This window comes from Marmota monax, unplaced genomic scaffold (assembly GCF_021218885.2).
Source record: "Marmota monax isolate L192 unplaced genomic scaffold, Marmota_monax_Labrador192_F-V1.1 WCK01_AAM20220418_F8-fsc00001, whole genome shotgun sequence".
Lineage (NCBI taxonomy): Eukaryota > Metazoa > Chordata > Mammalia > Rodentia > Sciuridae > Marmota > Marmota monax.
In genome coordinates, this window is record NW_026693777.1 from 7,145,055 (window position 1) to 7,169,734 (window position 24,680).

Consider the following 24,680-nt stretch of genomic DNA (forward strand, 5'->3'; position numbering starts at 1 on the left):
TTGCTTGTAGTACCAGCATCCCAAGGAGCAACTGACCTGGTGTACAGTCTATAAAGTAACTTTTCACAAATAACACTAACTAGCCCAGTTTCCCAATGTGCATAAGAGAAAACAATTGTACTTCAAGATAATATGTGTCTCCTTTGCATCCCAGGCTTGCTCTCATTGTTCCCTTACCATGGCTGGGTTTTGGAACAAAAGGGGGAATTCAGGAACATTTTGTTTTACCATCCCCTTTCTTTAAGGACCATACAAGCAAGGACATTTGGTCAGTAAATGTGATTGCCTCTCAAAAGAAATAATTTATTGGCTGACTCCAAAGTTATGAACAGGATGAGAAATGAAGACTTTACATAGACATATTTAGAAAATTCAAGATTTTTGACTCCCTTCTGTTGAAAAGGAACATCACTCTTAATATTCCCTCCATAAATGAATTTTCTCACAGCCCATATAAAACAATGAAAATAAATTCAGTGATAATGAGGAACTTTGATGCACAAATTACTAAACAAGAAGTTTAGAGAAGGCATAAGTTATTATTTCAGGTTTCTTTTTGTTGCTGCTGGTGCTATTATACTTTTATTTTTTCCTTTGATTAAAAGTAAGTCTATAAAATCTTATGTACATAAATAGAGTTTGAGAATATTTCTGAGCCCCACCAAATTTTGGGAGACAGGCTGTAGATAATTTGACTTATTATAACATAAAGTTTTTTTTTTTTAATTTTTTATTGTTGGCTGTTCAAAACATTACATAGTTCTTGATATATCATATTTCACACTTTGATTCAAGTGGGTTATGAGCTCCCATTTTTACCCCATATATAGATTGCAGAATCACATCAGTTACACATCCATTGATTTACATATTGCCATACTAGTGTCTGTTGTGTTCTGCTGCCTTTCCTATCCTCTACTATCCCTCCTCCCCTCCCCTCCCCTCCCCTCTTCTCTCTCTGCCCCCTCTACTGACATTCATTTGTCCGCCTTGTATTATTTTTCCCTTTCCCCTCACTTCCTCTTGTATGTACTTTTGTATAACTCTGAGGGTCTCCTTCCATTTCCATGCAATTTTCCTTCTCTCTCCCTTTCCCTCCCACCTCTCATCCCTGTTTAATGTTAATCTTCTTCTCATGCTCTTCGACCCTACTCTGTTCTTAGTTACTCTCCTTATATCAAAGAAGACATTTGGCATTTGTTTTTTAGGGATTGGCTAGCTTCACTTAGCATAATCTGCTCTAATGCCATCCATTTCCCTGCAAATCCTATGATTTTGTCATTTTTTAATGCACTCCATTGTGTATAAATGCCACATTTTTTTTATCCATTCATCTATTGAAGGGCATCTAGGTTGGTTCCACAGTCTTGCTATTGTGAATTGTGCTGCTATGAACATCGATGTAGCAGTGTCCCTGTAGCATGCTCTTTTTAGGTCTTTAGGGAATAGACCGAGAAGGGGAATAGCTGGGTCAAATGGTGGCTCCATTTCCAGCTTTCCAAGAAATCTCCATACTGCTTTCCAAATTGGCTGCACCAATTTGCAGTCCCACCAGCAATGTACAAGTGTACCCTTTTCCCCACTAAATCTGGGCAGATCATATGACTTAAGAAATTTATCGATGCCTTCACTATCTTTGAATTTATTGGAGTATAAGGATTCAAAATAATTTTTGATTATCTTCTGTATATCTGAAGTGTCTGTTGTGATATTGCCTTTTTCATCCCGTGTGCTAGTAATTTGAGTTCTCTCTCTTCTTCTCTTCGCTAGCATGGCTAAGGGTCTGTCGATTTTGTTTATTTTTTCAAAGAACCAACTTTTAGTTTTGTCAATTTTTTCAATTGTTTTTTTTTGTTTCAATTTCATTAATTTCAGCTCTGATTTTAATTATTTCTTGCCTTCTACTTCTTTTGCTGTTGTTTTGCTCTTCTTTTTCTAGGATTTTGAGATGAAGTATGAGATCATTTATTTGTTGGTTTTTTCTTTTTTAAGGAATGAACTCCAAGCAATGAATTTTCCTCTTAGAACTGCTTTCAATGTGTCCCATAGATTCCGATATGTTGTGTTTGTGTTTTCATTAATCTCTAAGAATTTTTTAATTTCCTCCTTGATGTCTTCTATAACCCATTGATGGTTCAGTAACCTATTGTTCATTCTCCAAGTGATGTATGCTTTTTCCTTCCTTCTTTTATCGTTGATTTTCAGTTGCATTCCATTATGATCAGATAGGATGCATGGTAATATCTCTACTCCTTTATATTGTCTAAGAGTTGCCCTGTGACATAATATATGATCTATTTTTGAGAAGGATCCATGTGCTGCTGAGAAAAAAGTGTAACTGCTTGATGTTGGGTGGTATATTCTATATATGTCAATTAAGTCTAGGTTATTAATTGTGTTATTGAGTTCTATAGTTTCCTTATTCAACTTTTGTTTGGAAGATCTGTCCAGTGGCGAGAGAGGTGTGTTGAAGTCTCCCATGATTATTGTATGGTGGTCTATTAGACTCTTGAACTTGAGAAGAGTTTGTTTGATGAACATAGCTGCACCATTGTTTGGGGCATAAATATTTATGATTGTTATGTCTTGTTGGTGTATGGTTCCCTTAAGCAGTATTAGTGTCCCTCTTTATCCCTTTTGATTAACTTGGGCTTGAAATCTATTTTATTTGATATGAGTATGGACACTCCTGCTTGTTTCTGAAGTCCATATGAGTGATTTGATTTTTCCCAACCTTTCACCTTCAGCCTATGTATGTCTTTTCCTATCAAATGCGTCTCCTGTAGGCAGCATATTGTTGGGTCTTGTTTTGTGATCCATTCTACTAGCCTGTGTCTCTTGATTGGTGAGTTTAAGCCATTAACATTTAGGGTTATTATTGAGATATGGGTTGTTCTTCCAGCCATATTTGTTTATTTATGTTACTAAACATGGTTTGTTTTCCTCTTTGATTATTTTCCCCCCTTTACTGTCCTACCTCCCACTGTTGGTTTTCATTGTTATTTTCCATTTCCTCTTCCTGTAATGTTTTGCCAAGGATGTTTTGAAGAGATGGTTTTCTAGCTGCAAATTCTTTTAACTTTTGTTTATCGTGGAAGGTTTTAATTTCATCTTCCATCCTGAAGCTTAATTTCGCTGGAAACACAATTCTTGGTTGGAACCCATTTTCTTTCAGTGTTTGAAATATGTTATTCCAGGATCTTCTAGCTTTCAGAGTCTGTGTTGAAAGATCAGCTGTTATCCTGATTTGCTTACCCCTAAATGTGATCTGCTTCCTTTCTCTTGTAGCTCTTAAAATTCTCTCCTTATTCTGTATGTTGGGCATCTTCATTATAATGTGTCTAGGTGTGGGTCTCTTATGATTTTGCACATTTGGCGTCCTGTAGGCTTCTAGGATTTGGGATTCTGTCTCATTCTTCAAGTCTGGGAAGTTTTCTCGTCTTATTTCATTGAATAGATTGCTCATTCCTTTGGTTTGAAACTCTGTCCCTTCCTGTATCCCAATGACTCTTAAATTTGGTCTCTTGATGTTATCCCATATTTCTTGGATGTTCTGCTCATGGTTTCTTAACAGTCTTGCTGAGCTGTCTATGTTCTTTTCAAGTTGAAATACTTTATCTTCATTGTCTGATGTTCTGTCTTCTAAGTGTTCTACTCTGCTGGTAGTATTCTCAATTGAGTTTTTAAGTTGGTTTATTGCTTCCTGCATTTCTAGGATTTCTGTTTGTTTGTTTTTTATAACCTCTATCTCCCTGTATAGTTGATCTTTTGCTTCTTGGATTTGTTTACGTAATTCATTGTTGAAGTGATCTTTCATTGTCTGATTTTGCTGTCTGGTGTCTTCCTTGAGACTCCAGATCATCTGAAGCATGTATATCCTGAATTCTTTATCTGACATTCCATCTGCTGCAGCTATTACCTCTTCTAACGTTGAGTTGACCTGCAATGCTTGTGGTCCTTTCTTTCCTTGTCTCTTCATACTGTTCGCGTTCCTTTCTACTTGGTGAAACTGTTGTGCTATTGAATTTTCCCCCTATATATTTATATTGGTCTTGTATAGTTGCAAAGTCTCCCTCGCAGGCGCGGGCGGCGGCTCTGCCCCTCCTCCAATTGGGGCAATGTGCCTACCACGCTGGCAGGCCGCTGGGCCTGCTCTGCAGGTCGGTAGCAGGTCCGCCTACGTTGCAGGTGCGGGCGGCAGCTCTGTCCCTCTGCGGGCCGCTAGGCTTGTTCTGTCGGTGGTCGCAGTTCTGCCTACTTTGCAGGCGCAGGCAGCGGCACTGCCCCTCTGCAGGCCTCTGGGGCTGTTCTGCCAGTGGGTCGCAGGTCCGCCTACCTTGCAGGCGCGGGGGGGGGGGCGGCTCTACCCTTCCTCAGGCCACTGGGCCTGTTCTGTCTGTCGGTTGCAGGTCTGGCCTGTTCTGTTGGTGGTCACAGTTCCGTCTACCTTGCAGGCACGGGGGGAGGGGGCGGCTCTGCCTCTCAGCAGGCCGCTGCTCCTCTTCTGCCAGTGGGTCGCAGGCCCGCCTACCTTGCAGGAGTGATTGGAAGCTCTGCCCCTCTGCGGGCCACTGGGCCTTTTCTGTTGGTGGTCACAGTTCCGCCTATCTTGCAGGCGCGGGGGGTGGGGGGCAGCTCTGCCCCTCAGCAGGCCGCTGGGCCTGCTCTGTGCGTGGTCACAGTTCCCTCTACCTTGCCGGCGCAGGGGGAGGGGGCGGCTCTGCCTCTCAGCAGGCCGCTGCTCCTCTTCTGCAGGTGGGTCGCAGGCCCGCCTACCTTGCAGCAGTGATTGGAAGCTCTGTCCCTCCGCGGGCCACTGGGCCTTTTCTGTCGGTGGTTACAGTTCCGCCTACCTGGCAGGCGCGGGGGGTGGGGGGCGGCTCTGCCCCTCAGCAGGCCGCTGGGCCTGCTCTTATAACATAAAGTTAACCTCAAAGTAGATATCCCAACGCATTTAATTTCTATAAACATCGATTTCCATTATTTAATTACAAAACTGGATATAATTGAAAGCGATGGTCATTTTGTAACTTTAAAATTTTAAAAACTCTTCCTCCCTAGTAAAGCCCTTAGATTGTAGATCTATTTCTATTTGGATTATACTTTTGTTCCCCCTGTACTCATTACCAATAAATAAATCATTTTTTTCTGTGTAAGTTTATTTTAAATGAACTTTTGTTTGCCTTAGTTTGGCAGGCAAAACACACTATTCCCTCAACTAGATATGAGATTGTAACACCATTTCATTGCCTTTATGGTTATAGTGGATTGGTCTACACCTGTTTTGATTTATCCTGGCAGATTATTCAGCCTTTATGGAGATAGATAAAATAATGCTCAATTGTTTTTTCCTTTAATAATACATTAGTTAGGGAAAATTTTTCACAGATGTCTGACCTATATTCTTCAATTTTTTCTATTTTACCTAATATTACTGACAGAAGGGAGTAAGCTTTATAGTCGTAGAAAATGATTGGCTCATCACTATGAAAAAAGAGAAAAAGTAGATTTCAAGGAGTTTTATTAATAAAGCTAAACCTGCCAAAATACTTTTTAATGTCTTGACATTTGTGGATAATCTGTGCACTTAAGCTAAATTATGTTTTGATGGTAGAGAGTAAGAGGACATATTCAGGGTCATTTCTATATATTCCTTCATCCCTATAAAAAACTGAGTGCATCTTGATTTCAGAAAAACATATTCATTTTCAATATTTTTGGAGTGCTTTACTTTGACAATATATTAATATGTTTTAAGTGTTTTTAAGTCAACATATCAAAATTAAAGGAGTAGGATTTTATGATGCATGCAATTAGAGGATAATCTTAATAAAGTTTGAATATTAATCTTTAGATTCTCTGTATCATGGGGACACTACTTAAAACTACAAAAATTTCTAATGAGATATGGCTTGATATAACAAGGTAGAACACAACATGAATTATCATAAAGCCAGTTTTCCATATTTTACTCTCCTTTCTTTTGTCATAAATTATCTTAGTATAAGCCCTAAGAGCCCCATCATTTTTCACAGCAGCTATTCATAAAAGTGTGCTAAATAATTTTCTTTCCCTGATAATATAATTACTTTGAGCAAGGTCCTTCTAGAGATATAGTGGCTTACTTTACAAGAATGACAATTAATAATGAATTTACAGTTTCCTACCCATTATGTTGGATCATGTAATATTTCTGTTTTTCAAAAAATATGTCCCACACCAAGCAGTTGCTCTGATCCAATAACCGGCTCATTTCTAACCGCAAAGTAAAGTACCTTTCACCATCATTCGTTGTGGCAGTTTTATTTTCACTGCCTTTGGTTTGTCTCTCTAGACTGTCTCATAAATTAAGGTCTTTTCATAAATATATAATGGCAAAAATGAAAAAGTAAGAATGGCTATTAAACATATGAAAAAACATTAAATTTTTATACTAATGATATGACATAAAATGGTAAAAATATGACATAAATGAATGTACACAAATATAATATTTTCATTATTAATAAGACTGAAACTACTAATGTCTACTTAAGATACACTTTTCTTAAGTAAAAAAAATATATTTTTTATAAATTTGTATAGATGGGTAATGCACCCTATTTTGAATGTTCTACCCTTCCTAGATTTGGTCACATGATATTATTCAGCCAATGATGTATGAAGGCCATTGTTACATGAGATTTTATGTGAAATTACTAAAGACAGTAGATGATTTCTCAAGAAATTATTCTCTCTTTGCCTTTCCTTTCTGTATTCCTTCCTGCAAAATGAAACATGGATATGGTACAAGTTAATTTTATTTTTCTTGAGAATTATAGTTAGTAAATCCTGGGATTTAAAAACAGCTAAATAGAGAGCATTTGTGTTTCTGAAATTATGGAAAAGCCATAGAAGTCTTGGACTCCCTACATATGTGCTTTTTTATATAAAAAATAAACATTTATCATGTTAATTACACTTTTGCTTTAGGCTTTTCTTTTTATGCAGCTACGTAATTCAGACACATTAACTAATTCTAGGGAGACAGGTAAGACAATATCATTGGTAGGAGTTTTTATATCTGAAATTATCAACAAATTAATCAAATGTATTAAAGTATATAAAATTGTGCATGCCACTAAAATCTTTATGCAAAAATTACAGAATAATTCTTGATTTACTTTTCTTTCATGCTCACATCCAAACCTTAAAAAGATAATTTCAGCTTGTAATTCATTCAGATACCACAGCTTCAGTATTTGGTAATCTACTAATGCCCCATCTAAGCTGAAAACCACCAATATTTCTCTCCAACACCAATCCAACATAATCTTTAAAGGTATTTCATCTACCCACTCCTTCACTCTCTTTTGCATATAGCAGTCAGAGTAAAGTATGGAAGCAATAGAACACCCTGCCCCAATTTAAAACAGGTCCTCATTCATATGAAGTCAAAAGTATTTACTATCAACATGACTTATTAGCCCTGGTGATGAACTTGAGTACTTGACTGAAATATTGTTTGTGAGGCTTTTTTACTGTAAAGTTTTCTTCCTCTCCTTTGCATAATTTATTCTTCTAAGCAAGTTCTTGTAATCACATGTAAGTAGATCTATGATCTGATTCCTTGAAAAGTGTATCTGTGGGGCTGGGGATGTGGCTCAAGTGGTAGCGCGCTCATCTGGCATGCGTGCGGCCCGGGTTCGATCCTCAGCACCACATTCCAACAAAGATGTTGTGTCTGCCGATAACTAAAAAAAAATAAATAAATATTTAAAAAAAAGTGAGGCACTAGCAACTCAGTGAGACCCTGTCTCAAAATAAAATACAAAATAGGGCTGGGAATGTAGCTCAGTGGTAGAGTGCCCCTGGGTTCAATCCCCAGTACCCCCAATAAATAAAAAATAAAAATAAAATAGCCATTTAAAAAAAAAAGAAAAGTGTATCTGCATAGCTGAGTACAGTTCTTCTGCCTTGAAGATTTGTCTCTTCACCACCAGTTATGCTGTTATGCTTTAAATATTCATCTACACACACACACACACAAACGCACAGACACATATATGTATATAGATGGATCCATGTGTATTTATTTTATACTTTGGGTTATAATTCAGTGCAACTTCATTTATTTTGTTACTCAAATAATTTCATCTTTGTGCATTGAGAGACTTTGTAGTTGATTCCTATGCCATTGATATACCACAGAATATGGTGTTTTTGTTGTGTACTTCCTTACTCTCTGGCACTACAAGATTCTCCCCCTTATATTATATATTTCTTGCCTCCATCCTATAATCAGTCATTTTTCTAAGGAACATTTCTAAGGAATAATATAAATTGGGGAATGATATTAGAAACCAAGATGGCAGTGCTATATTTGAGGGAGAAATAATTGCCACATGCCATTTATGCTTGTAGTTGTTATATAGATACAGATATTGGGAGTACTAATATTACCTTTGGGTTAAAATTGTTATTACACATTTTGGCAAAAACGTTTTTTTAATAATTTTAAAATTTAAGTATATAGTAGTGTTTAGTATAAGGAACCATGAGAAAATATTTTATTAGATAATGGACAAAAATGATCCTTTTGGACTATGTAGAAATTAATATTTGAAAGATATTTTATCACTAATAATTCTAAGAAAGATCATACAATAATATATAAGTTTAAATTCTCATTCTTTCAATTGCATAAATATTAGAAAGATTTGTAAATTAGAACAAAAGGATTTCCAAGAATTTTGGCATTTAAATATGAGAACAGCTACAAGAAACTAACATTTTAAATAAATTTGTATTCCTTATTGTGTTTACCAATTATCAGTACAAGATTCCATTAAATTGTCTGTCTTCAGGAGCTAAGCATAAACTAGCTGAGCATAAATTAGTTATGTAATATGCTGCCATGAAAACTCAAAAGTTTTTTATAGCTGAATTTCTAAATTAATTAATAAAACTAATCAATCATTTTTATTGTCACAAAGTGATTGATTGAACTGTGAGATTTAACATTTGCTTATAGCACAATACCTATCTATATTGAAGTATATGGAAAAAGATGTTCTTCTCTTTGATTAAGTAGTCACAACATACAAGAATTGTTAATTAAATACTGAGAAGAGTCCCTGCTTAAAGTTAGAACAGTCTTTACCCAGTTATGACAAAGCATGTTTTGAACATATAACCCTCTATGAGAATGGGAAAAAAATTAACACTGATCTTTCAACTACTCTGAGCCAAATATTGTCTTAGTTAATTGGGTTACATCATCACATTTAATTTTATTAACAAAGTTTTATGTTAAATTGTATTATCTATATTTCATAGAAATAAAAGACTATGGCATTTGCCCAAATGAAAATGAATTAGTACAGTTTGTACCTATGCTTTACATGTAGATATGCTTTATTCCAGGCCCAAATTATCAACACAGTATCATCAGTTATAATGGGCTTTCCAGAGGTGGTTGTTATTGTGTATTCATATAAACTAAAAGTTTAAAAACTTACACACTGTAATATTATGATATATCCTCATAAAATGCTATTAAAAAGTCAATAAGTACTATGCAAATTTGCTATTAAAATATGAAAAGTAATAAAAGATATTAATCCATTTTGCAAATCTATATTCATATAGAATATTGGCTTAGGAAAGACCATGCCTACAACTTCTAGCAAAAACTATGCTCCATTCTTAACAGCATTAATTACCAACTTGGTGATAGGTAAAAACCTACTCAGAATTTTATTTTCAGAAATAGGAAAATAATTTAATAAATATTAATACTTTAATATAAACATATTTAATGCAATATTAAATATAAAAATAAAGTATAATGTATTATTTTGAAATATAACTATATTATGGAATTATTGGGGGAATTAAGTGAATTAAGTATATGGCCATATGAAATACATATAAGTTGCTTTTTAAGATGTTTGCCACATAGTAAGCTAATAAATGTTTTATCCAACAAACATGCTATCAAAGTTCTTGTACTGGAGAAATAAACAGTTAATTTATGAGTTTTATAGATTTGCTATGAGAAATGTTTGATATATGACTTCACTAATGTGATTTGACAGAAGGATCCTCTTTAATTATTTACACAGACTCACTGGGAATATGAGGGGATAATTAATATAATGAGTCACACTATCATGCAAGCAACAATTTAGTTACAATTACAATAGTAGATGTAATCTAGTGAAAAAGAAATATGAATTTTACTAGTACACATTTGTCATATATAATACAAGAAATGTCCAATATAATACACTGATTTACCAAACTATTGTATTGTAGACAGTCAAAAGGTCATTTTCTAATAAGAACCTCATGTATATTATGTTATTTAATCACAGAAGTATATATCATTTTCACAAAGGAACAAATCACTAAGAGAATAGATCACACTTGTCAAATATTTCTATTCTGATCCTGCTAATAGCAAGATACATCACCTCATCTTCTATTAGAGAGAAGGAAACTGCCCATAAAATATTGGGAAGTTTTATTAGAGGATTTTGATGCACAAATAAGATAATCAGGAGAAAAACATTTTAAAAAGCATTCTGTTTGGAACAAAGTCTTGTTTATCAAAAAAGGAATGCATTATACAGTTTTGGATAAATAAATCAATCACATAGTATTTTCATGCTTGAGATTTTGCTCATACCTCCACCCTTCATATATAATTCCCAGGTCTCAGCAATCAAGGCTAATAAATGTTCTTTTTTTTTTCCCTACTAACTAAATTATTCTTAAAACTTTAGCAAATGATCTCCTTTTTTCACATTGAAATAGAAGAAATACATTTTCCCTACTCTATTTATAATTTGTCAAACACTAAGAGTTATGTTAGCAAGTGTAACTAAAGGAAAAAATTAAAAGCAACATACATTTTGGAACAAGAAACAAGACACACATAGTTTCAAATGTCTGATTTGAAAATGTCTACAGTTTGGACATTTCAAAGCACCTACCCTATTACTTCTAAGATATGAACTCAGACATCTCAACCAGGAGTATTACAAGTGTCTCCTGCTTCAGCCTCTGTCCACCTTGGTCAATGAGATATATTAACACCTCTCCTCCAAAATTCAAAGGCTAAATATTGATATCCAAAGTGACAGTAGTAAGAGGGTGAGTGTCTTTAAGAAGTGATTATATCATGAGTGATTCTCCCCTTGGGAATGGGGTTAAATCCTCTTAAAATATCTTTGACCCATTTGCCTTCTTACCTGCTATCATGTGAAGATCCAGTTTTCTTTCCCTTGAGAAGACACATTATCAAGACACCATCTTGGCAGGAGAGTATCCCCCATCAGACAACTGAAGGGACTGGAGCATTGCTCTTGGAATTCCCAGTCTCCAGAACTGTGAGGAAATAAATCAATGGTCTTTATAAATTACCCAGTATGTGGTATGTTAATATAACAACACAAACAGACTAATGCAGTCAGTTTTTGCATCAAGAATTATCCTTTAAAACAAAGCCATATTTTTTTCTTCCTCTGTGAAAAACAATCCAGTCACAATTCCTCTCACTCAAAGTAAATGCCTAAATTTTTAGAATGGTCTGTAAGTTCTAGAAGTTGTGCCTCCTTGACCTCACCATAACTCTTGTTGATCTCATCCCTTTATACTGTTTCTCCAGCTCCCTCAAAATCTCTCCTCTCCTTCAGTTGGTTTTCAAAAGACACCATTTCACAGCATATCCTCTAGCTATATTGTCTTAATTGCAGTTTTCTTCAGAAATTTTCTGGGCTATTTTCTACTTTATTTTCTTTTAGAGTTTACCAGTATCTATAAGTACTATATACATTACTCATTAACATCATTGTTTTCTATACTTGACTACCAGAATGTAACCCATATGAGCTTTCGGTATTATGTTTTGTTTCCCTTTTGATGCTGTATTCTACATCTCTACCATGTTGTCTGATACTAGCAGACTAGAAGACAGACAAGAACAATTGTTGAATGAAATTAATATAAAAAATCTGGGCTATCCTGAAGTATATGAAAATGAATAAATGAGTCAACACACTTTTTTTTTTTGTACCAGGGATTGAACCCAGGACTCTTAACCATTGAGCCACATCCCCAGACCTTTTTGTTTGTATTTTCTTTAGAGGCAAGGTTTCACTAAGTTGCTTAGGGCCTCACTAAGTTATTGAAGCCGGCTTTGAACTTGCAATCCTCCTGCCTCAACCTCCAGAGCCATTGAGATTATAGGCATACTCCACTATGACTCACAAATCAGCAAGCACACTTCTCCATGATTTGTGAGACAAAATAAAATTCAAAAGCTTTTCTATTTGAATAACATTAAAAACACAGCACTTCAACATTTGGAGGATGTATCTAACATACTACTTGCAACAAAATATATAAGTTAAAATATGTACTTCAGAAAATAAACAAATCTAAGATTAATTTTAACTTGAAGAATAAAGAAAAAGAATAACAGACTTAAGAAAAGGAGGCATAAATAAGAGAGGAGTACAATGACATAGAAAACAAATAATAGTGAAAAAAGTACTTTAAAATGTTCATTGAAACAGAAACGTCGTGCTATATTGACCAAGAAGAAAAGGAGACACAAATTAAAATATCAGGAATGAAAAACTTATAAACAATATTGATTGTACAGGTACTAAAATAACAATGAAAGGATATCATAAACACATTTGTGCCAATAAATTTGACAGCATAGATAAAAATAGACAAATTCCTTGAAAGTCACATACTAACAACATTGTATTAAGAATAAATGTAGGATTGGAGTGCAGTTCATTGGTAGAGTGTTTGTCTAGCATGCGCAAAGCCCCAGGGTTTATCCCCAGCATTATCATCATCATCATCATCATAACATAAAAAAATAAAAAATCTGTGTAGTCTTATATATATTAATTAAATTGACTTTGTATTTTACACAATCCTACATTTTTTTTTAAATTAGGTATAAATTTCTTCAATGGTTATATCTATCAAACTGTTAAGGAAATTGGGATAGCAAACCCAAACTCATAAAAGTGAAATTCTCTATTACTAAGGTCAGCATTTTAAAATTTTTTTTTAGTGTTGACAGACCTTTATTTTATTCATTTATTTATATGCAGTGCTGAGAATTGAACCCAGTGTTTCACACATGTGAGGCAAGCACTGTACCACTGAGCCACAACCCCAGCCGTAAGGTCCGCATTTCTGTGATTAGAAAATCAGAATTAATCTGAAATAAAACAAAACAACATAGAGCAAAATGAAACAAATGAATATCATATTGAAACAATTTGATATCATATGGATAAAAATTAACCTTATATTTACTCAAATCAAAAATAATATAATTAATTAAAAATAAGTCATAGACCTACAACTCAATCTATAAAACTTTTAGGAGATAGTACAGATGAAAAGGTGATAAGTCATAGACCTACAACTCAATCTATAAAACTTTTAGGAGATAGTACAGATGAAAAGCTGATATTAGGACAGACAAATATTTACCTTTGACATAAATTGCATTAAACATTTAAAAAATAAAATAAATTGAAATTCATCAAACATATAATAAAATTTTTCCCATTGAAAGACTTTTTTAAGAATGTAAAAAACAAGTTACAGGCTAAAAGAAAATATTTGAAAAACATACATATGACAAATTACTTCTATCTATAGAATACATAACTAATTAATAGGAAGAAATTTAAAAAATAAGTTAAGTATTTGAACAAATATTTAAAAGAACAGTTATACAAATGGTGAGTAACTGCATGGTGACTAATGATAATGATTACAGTTATGCACAGAGATGCAAAATAGAGTCACAATAAAACATCAGTACTTTTTGGAATGACTAAAATTAATGAAAAGAAAAAGTAGTTTGACCATATCAAGTTTTGGTGAAGATGTGCTGCAACTAGAATTATTATATACTATTGGTCAAAATGTAAAATGGTATAAACCTATTGGCAAATAGTTTGGAAATTTACTCAACTATAAAGTTGCACGTGAATTTACCATAGGACTTAGGAATTGCATACCTAGGAGAATGAAAACATAGAGTGCATCAAGACTTATGTATAAAAAAATTTAAAAATCATAATGCCCAAAATCTATGGGAAAAATCCACCATTGTGTACCACAGGAATACTTTAAGATGATGATATGCTAATTACCCTAAATTGATTATCGCCTAATGTATGCATGAATCAAAATATCACATTATACCTTATAAGCATGTATAGATATTATACCAATTTTTAAAAATTAAAAGTTAAAAGAAACATCATGTAATATATTTTAAATAAAGACAATAAAATTAAATTAAATTTAAAGGAAACAAAAACCAAAGAATAAACTTGTAGTATAATCATACCATGAATATACTATGCTGCAAGTATAATTATACACATGACAACTTAGATGAATCTCAGTACCATTTTGGTGGGCAAAAGAAGCTAGACAAAAATAACACAAAGAGCATAATTGAAGCCAAGTGATATTTTATTGCTGGGAGCCATTAGCCAAGTAGGTATGACAATTTCCTTGCCAGCGTACCCCATGTTGCTGACATGTTGCAGTGACATTGAATGTAGGTGACCTTGCTCAAGGACCAAGGCAGATTAGGGTGTTCCCGGTTTTAAGATAATCGTGTTTAGGGCGTTCCCAGTTTAGGTTCCAGGTTTAAGGTTTAAGATTATTCCTGCTGGGAATAGGGCGTATCCTGCTGCCTGAGTTCCCCTTGAGTTCTCACGGGATTCAGACAGTATATTTTGGAGATAGAAGCCCAGTGGATTTGGGCAGAGAAGGTGGATTTGGGCAGAGAACGTGGATTTCCCCAGAACGTGATTGTAGACGGCTGGTGTAAGTTCGGGAATAAAGAGTTGCTGTTTGAATCTACAAGCTGTGTGGTGGCTCGTGATTGTGTGCCCAGCCAGACTGCTGCATTTTATGAAAGAAAACAACCAACAGTTATAGAAAGCATACCATTGGTTTTCTACTGCTGGTGTGTGCATTGGGTGACAGGGCTATAGGAACTATCAGTGCAGAGGAGTTATTGCAAAACAGCTTGACAATCCTTTTGAATGATCAATAGAACTATATTGTTTCTTAATTTTGGTTGTAATCACATGGGTGTATTCATTTGTCAAAACTTATTGAACTATAACTCTGTGTGAAATTTATTGTGTATGAATTACATCTGAAATATTTGACAAACATTGCTATAATTGTATGAAGTTCTCCTGGGAATCTTGCCAGAAAATTCTTGCTAGAAAGCTCTCTATCTCTCCTGAAAATTTTAATCTTTTTGATGAGTTCACAAATCACTCATTTTCTCTAAAGTTCTTTCCAAAACTCATTAGTTTTTGCCACCTCCCACCAACCTCAGACTCAATGTGCTTTACGCATTCAACTTTTCAATTGACTAAACTAATACTTAGATTTCTTCCAATATCAAAAGGCACACACAAAAAATTTAAGAGTCAAAGGAGAAAGAGAGAGAGAAAGGGGTGGGAAGGGGGAGAATGAGAACAAGGGTGAGGGGAATTGAAAGGAAGTTGTATAAGAAGGCCACACAGCGGGGAAAAAAGTACTTTTTCAGTTATCAGTGTTGTTTTTACCATTATTCTTATATCGTGCTCTTTTGTAGTATACATTCATACTCTAGTTACACAAATATGCCGACTGATCAGGCAATGGACCATTCCATAACTTTGCAGTGTTGTTTCTTTTTAATTATTTTCCTTACAAATTTAGAATTGTCAGGAAGGGAAGGAGTTATTCCACTCATCTTTATCTTACCAAACCTTATTATCAAGAGGTAAATGATAAATATTTATTGTTCTGTGATTTATTTCAAAGAAGTCTTCTCCATTCTCCTGCAACCTGCCCTGCCACTAATTCAGGTAGCTGATAGGGCAATGAGGGGAAGAAGAACAGACAAATATATGTACAAATAGGGAAAAAGCGGGGCCCTGGTGGTTCTCACTCCCCTGATGAGGGATGGATAACACAGAACCCCTTCAATATGTTTATTATATAGCTTTTAACATTAGAAGGGCTATTATAAGAAAGTTTCTTCAAAACAAGCAGAACCAAGGTCATGGGTGTGAGCAGCCCGATTATGATTATCAGCTTGCACCCATAACTTTCTAGCCCCAGGTAGCTGGTGTCTGAACATCAAGGTCAAGAACTGAGACCTCTGCAGCTGGCACAGAACTTCCTAATGAAGAGGGCATCACCATAGCAACTGGGAAAATTTTAATCAGCACCTTCGCACTGAAAGTTCCCAGGAGAGGTGTCACCTCTGTCGAAAGACAGTTCAAGGACCCTAATTCAGTCACTGCTCCCCACACCATTCCATCCTCCTGCTGCTTCTAGTACACAGTTGGAAATGGTCCCTCTCAGAGTTATCATTTGTTGTTGTATTATAGCACTGGTCGAAAGCTGCCTGATGAAGGTGTTGCTCTAGTCAAAGGACAAATGAGAGCAGTTGAAATGGATGTGTTATGGTTCCTGGTTGGGTTGAATCGAAGACTTAGATTCATCAATGACATTAATCTGGTCACATATTCTGATTTACGTGGGTAATAAGAAATAATTTATTCCTAATCTTGTCTATGACTTAGATATATCCGGATATAAAACTGATGAGCCCAACGGACTCTGAAGTATAAAATGGAAGAAGTGTTTACAGGAGGAATAATGAGATTTATACTGTAAAATAAAAAAAAAAATAATATCACTTAGGGGCTGAGGTTGTGGCTCAGTGGTAGAGTGCTTGCCTAGAACATGTAAGACACTGGGTTTGATCCTCAGCATCACATAATAATAAATAATCAAAATAAAGGCATTGTGTCCATCTATAACTAAAAATATTCTTAAAAATCCCACCTAAATTATATCTTTTATTTAGAATATATAAAATTTGCTATTGAGAATGTTTCTGTTTTCTAATAATCATAACATCTGAATTTAAGCAATACATGTATAAAATTTTAAAATTAACAATGTATGTATATGCAAGCTTGTTACAGTATTTACATTATTTACATTATTAAACAGGACTGCTAAAATAAATTATCTTTTAAAAATACATAATATAAACCTTAACTTTCATCAAAGTGCTTTATAATTCAATTGTATGCCCTTGAGCAATACAAGAAGGAGCTTGGAGTTTTACATAAACCACCAAGGGAGAACAAAAGTACAGTCAATAGACTTGTCATAAGGAATTCTGCTCATTAGTATTCCACTTTGTAGTTACTTTACTTAAACATATATTAGAGAAGATTACAATGTGGCTGGTAATCATTAGCAAAAAGTTGCATGATTTTTTATACTGTGAATTTTATAAGTCGAATAGCAACAAAATTTGACTCATGTGTTAAAAGTATTATTATTAAAAATAATGTTTCAATATTTTCCATGAAAATACTTTATGTAAAACTACTTGTCTAACTCTGCATTGAAGCCTCAGAGGCATTTTGGTTCAATGCCACAATAGGTAATTTATGCCCTTACTGGTCACTCAACTCAATCTATACAAATGTTTTGCAACTGAATCACTCACTCACTGGTCCAGATAAACCACTAAGATAGCAGAAATGAGTAGTTTACTTGTGTCATAGCTCATTTGTACATTGTTCAGAAAACGAAACAGATAATAGAAAGGTCAGAGAATAAAATGCTTCCTGTAAATATATGCACTCTTTAGGAGAGAACAACCAGGTCTTTTTATTTGCCAACACAGCCTCATTGAAAGTGATTTAGAAGGCTCAAAGTCCAAATAGTACCTATTAATTTCATTGATAATTTTAGAACACATAATTAAAATAAAAATTAAGTTCTGTTGTTTATATTTGTTATTCTATTCTGGTAGAAAGTTATGCAATGGAAATTGTTAGGGAAAGTTTAAATAAGGGAAGCAGTGGTTCTCCACTATATGGGCCACATGAATATTTAGATACACATTATAAAATCTTCATTTAAATTGTGTGATCTAAATCATTATTTTTTTCATTGATTTAGAAAACCTTTTAAAAATGCTGTCTGCATTTCTAGAATGTACATTATTTTGATTGATATATTTTATCACATATAGCCTCTGTGCTTTAAAATAAAGTTGTAATCAATTGAGCCAAGAACATAAAACCTTTCAAAATCTAATTTTATCTAACTACTTCCTCATTATCTCTTCACTTTAGTTCTAGTCTTAGTAAGTAATTTGAATTTTTATCTGTTTTTTTTCCAACCCATATTTCTGAGTATCCTAGAGTTTTTCAAAAATGGCAAAACTAACTGCCACAGTGTCACCCACCACCACTGCTCTATCTCCAAATGCAGCCACCTTCATCTTGGGACATTGCCACTGCTGCCATTGCCGTCTTGAGATGTAGAAGCCTCCATCTTGGGACACTGGCCAGTGCCTAGAAGTCCAATATCAAGGTGCCTTCAGGTTTGGTTACACCTGAGGTCTTCCTGGTACGTGTGCTAATAGCCACCATCTTGCTGCAGAGGCAGGAGAGAGTTGGGCTCTTCCAAGCTCTGCAAGTCCTGAAATTCTCAGAGATAGACAGGGCTGGCTACACTATGTTGGAAGGTTGGAAGTGGGTCTGAGAGCATCATGCCCAGTCAGCTAGGAGGGGGCTAGGAAAGAATAAAGGTACTTTGGATTAGACAGAGGTGAGTGAATGGAGGTGGGGTATGAGGATAGGAAAGATAGTAAAATGAATCAAATATTATCACCCTAAGTGCATATATGACTATGTGATCAATGTAATTACACATCATGCATAACTAGAAAAGTGAGAAGTTATTCTTCATATATGCATGATGTGTCAAAATGCATTCTTCTGTCATGTATAACTAATTAGAACAAATTAAAAAAAAGAAAAAAAAGGCAAAACCAGCAATGATTGATGGGGAGGTGGTAAAAGGGGAGGAGATCAATGGGGGCAGTTCCTTCCCAATATCCCCACCTAAAAATATACATTCTTAAAAATATATTGTTCTTTTCATTTTCCTTCTTTAGATTTTACTCCAGACTGAACGAGGATAAAAGAGATTGTATTTCCCAAATTTAGATATTAATTTCGATGCAGGTATTTTTCTCCATTTCTAGTGATCTATATCAGTTGATATTTTCTACATTTTTCTTCTTTTCTTTTAGCTCTAGAAGTAAAATATTTATTGTTTTGAATTTGGACATTCTATTTTAAAATTATTTAAAGGTGTCATGTATGCACACATGAGTCTCTAGGCAATTCATTATTTCCACTAACTTGTATTTAATGATGCCAACTGCGTCCCTACCAGTAGAGAAACCGAAGACTCACAGAGAATACAATGCAGTACCTCCACATAGCTATTTTATTTTAATAAATAAATGATATAGTGTGCTAGAAAAAGTGAAGCACTGTGCAAAAAGAAAAGATAGAGTAATATAAAAAGGAATGGAGAATACTGAGAAATTGAGGGCAGATTACAAGTTCTTGTGTAGATGGTGATAGATAACTAAAGACTTCAAGAAGACGAGAAAGCTAGGCACCGAGACTGTCTTGGGGAGGAATGTTCCAGGCAGAAAGAACAATCAATGCAAAACCTGCAGGTTGCAGGGAGTGCTTCCACTGTGAAGAGTAAACTTGCTTATAAAATTCATTTATCTAACCAATTAAAAGAGCACTTAGGCCTATTTTCTGTTTCTCATTTCTAGACACACGTCATAAACATGCCGCAGTCTGGCTGGGCACAATCAGGAGCCACTTGTCAAAAGAAACTAACTTTATTTTTAGAACCACACACGCCAAACAAAACAGCCTCTCAGGAAAAACCCTCAGAGCCTCAACTGCCACCACCGGCTTTCCACAAGCCTCTCTCTCCCACACAAGCTTCTCTCCACCTCCCACAATCCTCCTGCTCTTGAGGCCGATTGGCTGGGTCACGTGGGCGGAGCCAAAAAAGTCCCCCAATGAGCAGCTCCGTGGTCTGAAAGGGCAGGGAAACAGCCCAATGAGCATCACCGCAGAGGAGCCAATCAGCTAGATGTTGCTGGGGCCGAGGAGCCAATCAGCTAGATGTTACTGGGGCCGCTGTGAGCCAATCATCAGCCGGCAGCTGGAAGTTTGCTGGCAGCTGGAAGTTTGCTGGGGCCCCTTCGGCTGTGGCTCTCAACATCTCCCCCTCTCTGTTTAAACAACAAGCATGTGGCTTAGGGACCGTGCCTGCCTTAGGTTTTCCAATAGTACATATGGTCCTTAGGTTGGTACCATTGCAATTGGATCTTACCCGTCACTGACTACTGGTCCAGTATACAGCCACACCTGTGGAGAGGTCTTTGTACCAGCGGGGGGGTGAGGTTCTTTGCCTCACCTCTGTTGGCTCCCAAATTTTAGCTGGACGATCATGACAAGCAGAAGGGAGGAAGATACACCAAGCCAATTGACGGCTCCTTTTGGAAAAATTGTACCACCAATGACATCATCAGCAAAAATACCCCAACACTACCACAAGTCACTGCACCAACGGATAGTTCACAATGCATACAGGTGAGCTCACAATGTGTCCAGGCAAGTTCTGCAAGCAGTTCAGTGATGGCTATTGTAGAAGCTGTAGATTGGTTTTATCTTTGACTTCACCAGCACTGGGATGAAGATAAGAATTCTGGCAATAATGGCTAAAGAAAAAATTATGTAACATTACAGAAGGCACTAAAAGAAAACAATTTTCTTAACTATTTACATTGTCTTCACCGGCACTGGGATGAAGATAGGAATTCTGGCAATAATGGCTAAAGAAAAAATTATGTAACATTACAGAAGGCACTAAAAGAAAACAATTTTCTTAACAATTTACATTATCTTTAAGAGAATTATTAAATATAATGAAAAGGAAAGGTGAAAGTAAACAAACAGATCTGTTAACCTTCTTTTTTGTTTACATATTAAAACAATCCTCAACAGTTGTTTACCCAATTTAAATTAAACCATATAAATCAAGTGAAAAAAAATATTTGGATCCATTTTATCATGAGCGCTCATCATATATGATATATGGACATACGTACATTCAAACATATAACACAAAACACTAGTGTGCACACATAATATAATACATACAACACATAACATTATAGTAAAGGCCTTATAACTTTTTACAGGTGAAATCTCCATTGCAATGTTTAAAAACTCTATAGTCAAAAAATAGAACGGATCAGCAAAACATTAACCTAGGTCTGTATGAGCTCAAAAAACAAAATAGAACTTCATGATATGGCAAAGGGCAATAATAAAATAGATATTGAAAAAAGCATCCTGGTTCTGTTGCAGATGTAAGAATAGCCAAACTGGAGTTTTGGATATCAGTTGTTATGGATTTGAGCCAAATCATTTTCTTTTTGGTCTGTAGAAATCGCTTTAGTTAATCTTTCTGGAATCCAAATCGGCTGCTGTTATCCCTGTGGAAACACATAAACAGACCCCCAACTCCAGACAATCACTGGGTCAGGACCTTGGTTAATCTCTCTGGAATCCAAATCGGCTGCTGTTCTCCCTGTGGAAACACACAAACAGACCCCTGACTCCAGACAATTACTGGGTCAGGACCTTTCCATTGTCCTGTTAGAATATCATTCCAAAGTACCTTGGGCTTATGCACATTTTTTGGACACATATGCCTTTCCGCAGCACTAAGTCCTGATGAATCCAAATTTAAAAAGTTTAGAGTAAAAAGGGTTATTTTAAGTTCATCTTTGGGGAATATATACCCCTTCCCAATTCCTTCTTTTTGCTTTAATAAGTACATTTTAATAGTTTGATGAGCTCTTTCAACTATGCCTTGTCCCTGTGGATTGTATGGGATTCCTGTTATATGAGTAATGCCAAATGTTGAGCAAAATTGTTTAAAAGAGGTAGAAGTATAACCAGGGGCATTATCTGTTTTTAACTGTTTTGGAACACCCACAGTGGCAAAATTTTGTAAGCAATGAGCTATAACATCTTTAGTTTTTTCTCCGGCATGAAGGGAGCCCATCAAAAATCTGGAAGAAGTATCAACTGTAACACGCAAATATTTTAATTTTCCAAATTATGGCAAGTGTGTGACGTCCATCTGCCAAATATGGTTAGGTATCAATCCTCTAGGATTGACTCCAAGATTAACTTGTGGTAAAAAGGTCACACAATTTTGACATTGTTTTATTATTTGTCCAGCTTTTTCCTTAGTTATTTTAAAACGCTTTTGTAAAGTATTAGCATTGACATGGAACTTTTTATGAAAATTTATAGCTTCTTCTAGTGTAGAAAAAATATGTATGTCATGTGTAGTTTTATCTGCTAAATCATTGCCCAAACTAAGGGCTCCAGGCAATCCTGTATGTGCCCTGATATGTCCTATAAAGAATGGATCTTTTCTGTCCCAGATTAGACTTTGTATAGTGGAAAGCAAAGAGAAAATAGTAGAAGAAGGGGAAATCCTACCAGCATCTTCAAGAGATACTATAGCATTAACTACATACTGACTATCAGAAAATAAATTAAATACAGAATCTTTAAACATCACAAAAGCTTGTAAAACTGCATTAAGCTCTACCTTTTGAGCTGATTGTTTGGGTACTAAAAATGTAAAAGTTTGATCAGGGGTAACTACTGCTACTGTACCATTATTTGACCCATCAGTGAATATATTTGGAGCATTCATGATAGGTGTTTTTCTTGTCATTTTTGGAAAAATTACAGGATGCAATGACCAAAAAGACAATAAAGGATTAGATGGTAAGTGGTTATCAAATGAAACATTAGATTTGCACATGATTATTGCCCAAGTATTTAACTCATTAGCTAACTCATCAATTTGATTCATAGTATATGGAGTAATAATTTTATTGGGAGAAATTCCAAACACTCCCTTTGCTGCTTTTATTCCTTTGAATATTAATTTTCCTACAGCCTCAGGATACCTAGTAAGAATAGTGTTAGGAGAATAAGATAAATGTATCCTTAATAATGGACCTTCTTGCCAAAATACTCCTGTAGGAATATTTTTTGTTGGTAGTACAATAAATAATAAAGGCAAACTTATATCAATTTCTATCCAAATGCATATTTTCCATATATGTTTCAATGATTTTTAATGCCTTTCTTGCTTCAGGCGTTAACATTCGGGGTGAATTTGGATCTGATGGACCTTTTAGGATATCAAATAAAGGTCCCAACTCTCCTGTTGGTATACCTAAATAAGGCCTTATCCAATTTATGTCTCCTAATAACTTTTGAAAGTCATTAAGTGATTTGAGTTGATCTACTCGTATTTGAATTTTTGGTGGACGGACCATGGTTGAGGATAATAGAACTCCTAAATAATTAATTGGAAAATTTAATTGTACTTTATCTATTGCTATCTCTAGATTATAATTTTTTAATAAGTTTGTAAGTGTGGCATAACATTCTAGCAATGTGTTTTTATCTTTGTGTGCTAATAATACATCATCCATATAGTGAAATATTTGTAGTTCAGGATTTTGATTTCTAAGTGGCTGGATTACTTTGTTAACATAAATTTGACACATAGTTGGGCTGTTAGCCATCCCTTGAGGGAGTACTTTCCATTCATATCTCTGATCAAGACCTTCATGATTCAGTGCAGGGATAGTAAATGCAAAACGTGGACTATCCTCAGGATGAATTGGAATTGAAAAAAAAACAATCTTTAATATCTATAACTAAAACATACCAGGTTTTTGGCAAAGCAGACAACTGAGGAATCCCTGATTGAGCAGGTCCCATAATAACCATCTCATTATTAATGGCTCTTAAATCTTGCAATAATCTCCATTTACCAGATTTCTTTTTGATGACAAAAATGGGAGTATTATGGGGAGATACAGAAGGTTGTATATGTCCTTCTGCTAATTGTTGTTTGACCAGGTCATGGGCTGCTTGTATCTTTTCTTTAGTCAGGGGCCACTGAGGAACCCATACTGGTCTTTCTGATTTCCAAGTAATTTTTATTGTCTCAGTGGCCCTTTCTGAATATCCAACCCATGTCTGTCTGTTCCTTGATCTATTTGTATTGGTGCTGCTATACCTTGTTCTTGTTTTTCTAATCGTTTTCCTTTCCTAAAACCTTGTCTAGTCATAATAGTGGGTGCATTTTGGTTGATGTTATTTGTTAATGTCAAACCTAATTGATCTAGGACATCTCGTCCCCATAAATTTACGGGAAGATGATCCAATACATATGGCTGTATAGTTCCTTCACATCCTTCAAGATCCTTCCAATCTAATACCATTGCACTTCTATGGGGATTAGTAGCCACTCCTAGGCCTCGAAGCATTTGAGTGGCTTGTTGTAATGGCCAATGTTTTGGCCATTCTTGACGAGAGATGATGCTAAGGTCTGCACCTGTATCCAGTAGTCCATTAAATTCATGTCCTTGAATATTTAGTTTTAGCATGGGGCGAGAATCTAAATTTAAAGAAAGCATAGCCCAATCTACACCTGTGGAGCCTAATCCCTTGGAACCTCTTTCTACAGTACGACTGGAAAATTTATCATGTAGGCTGGGTATTATTAGTAACTGTGCTATTCTATCTCCTGGTGAAATTACTGATATACCCTTTGGAGAACTGGCTATAATTTTTATTTCACCTTCATAATCGGGATCAATTACCCCAGGA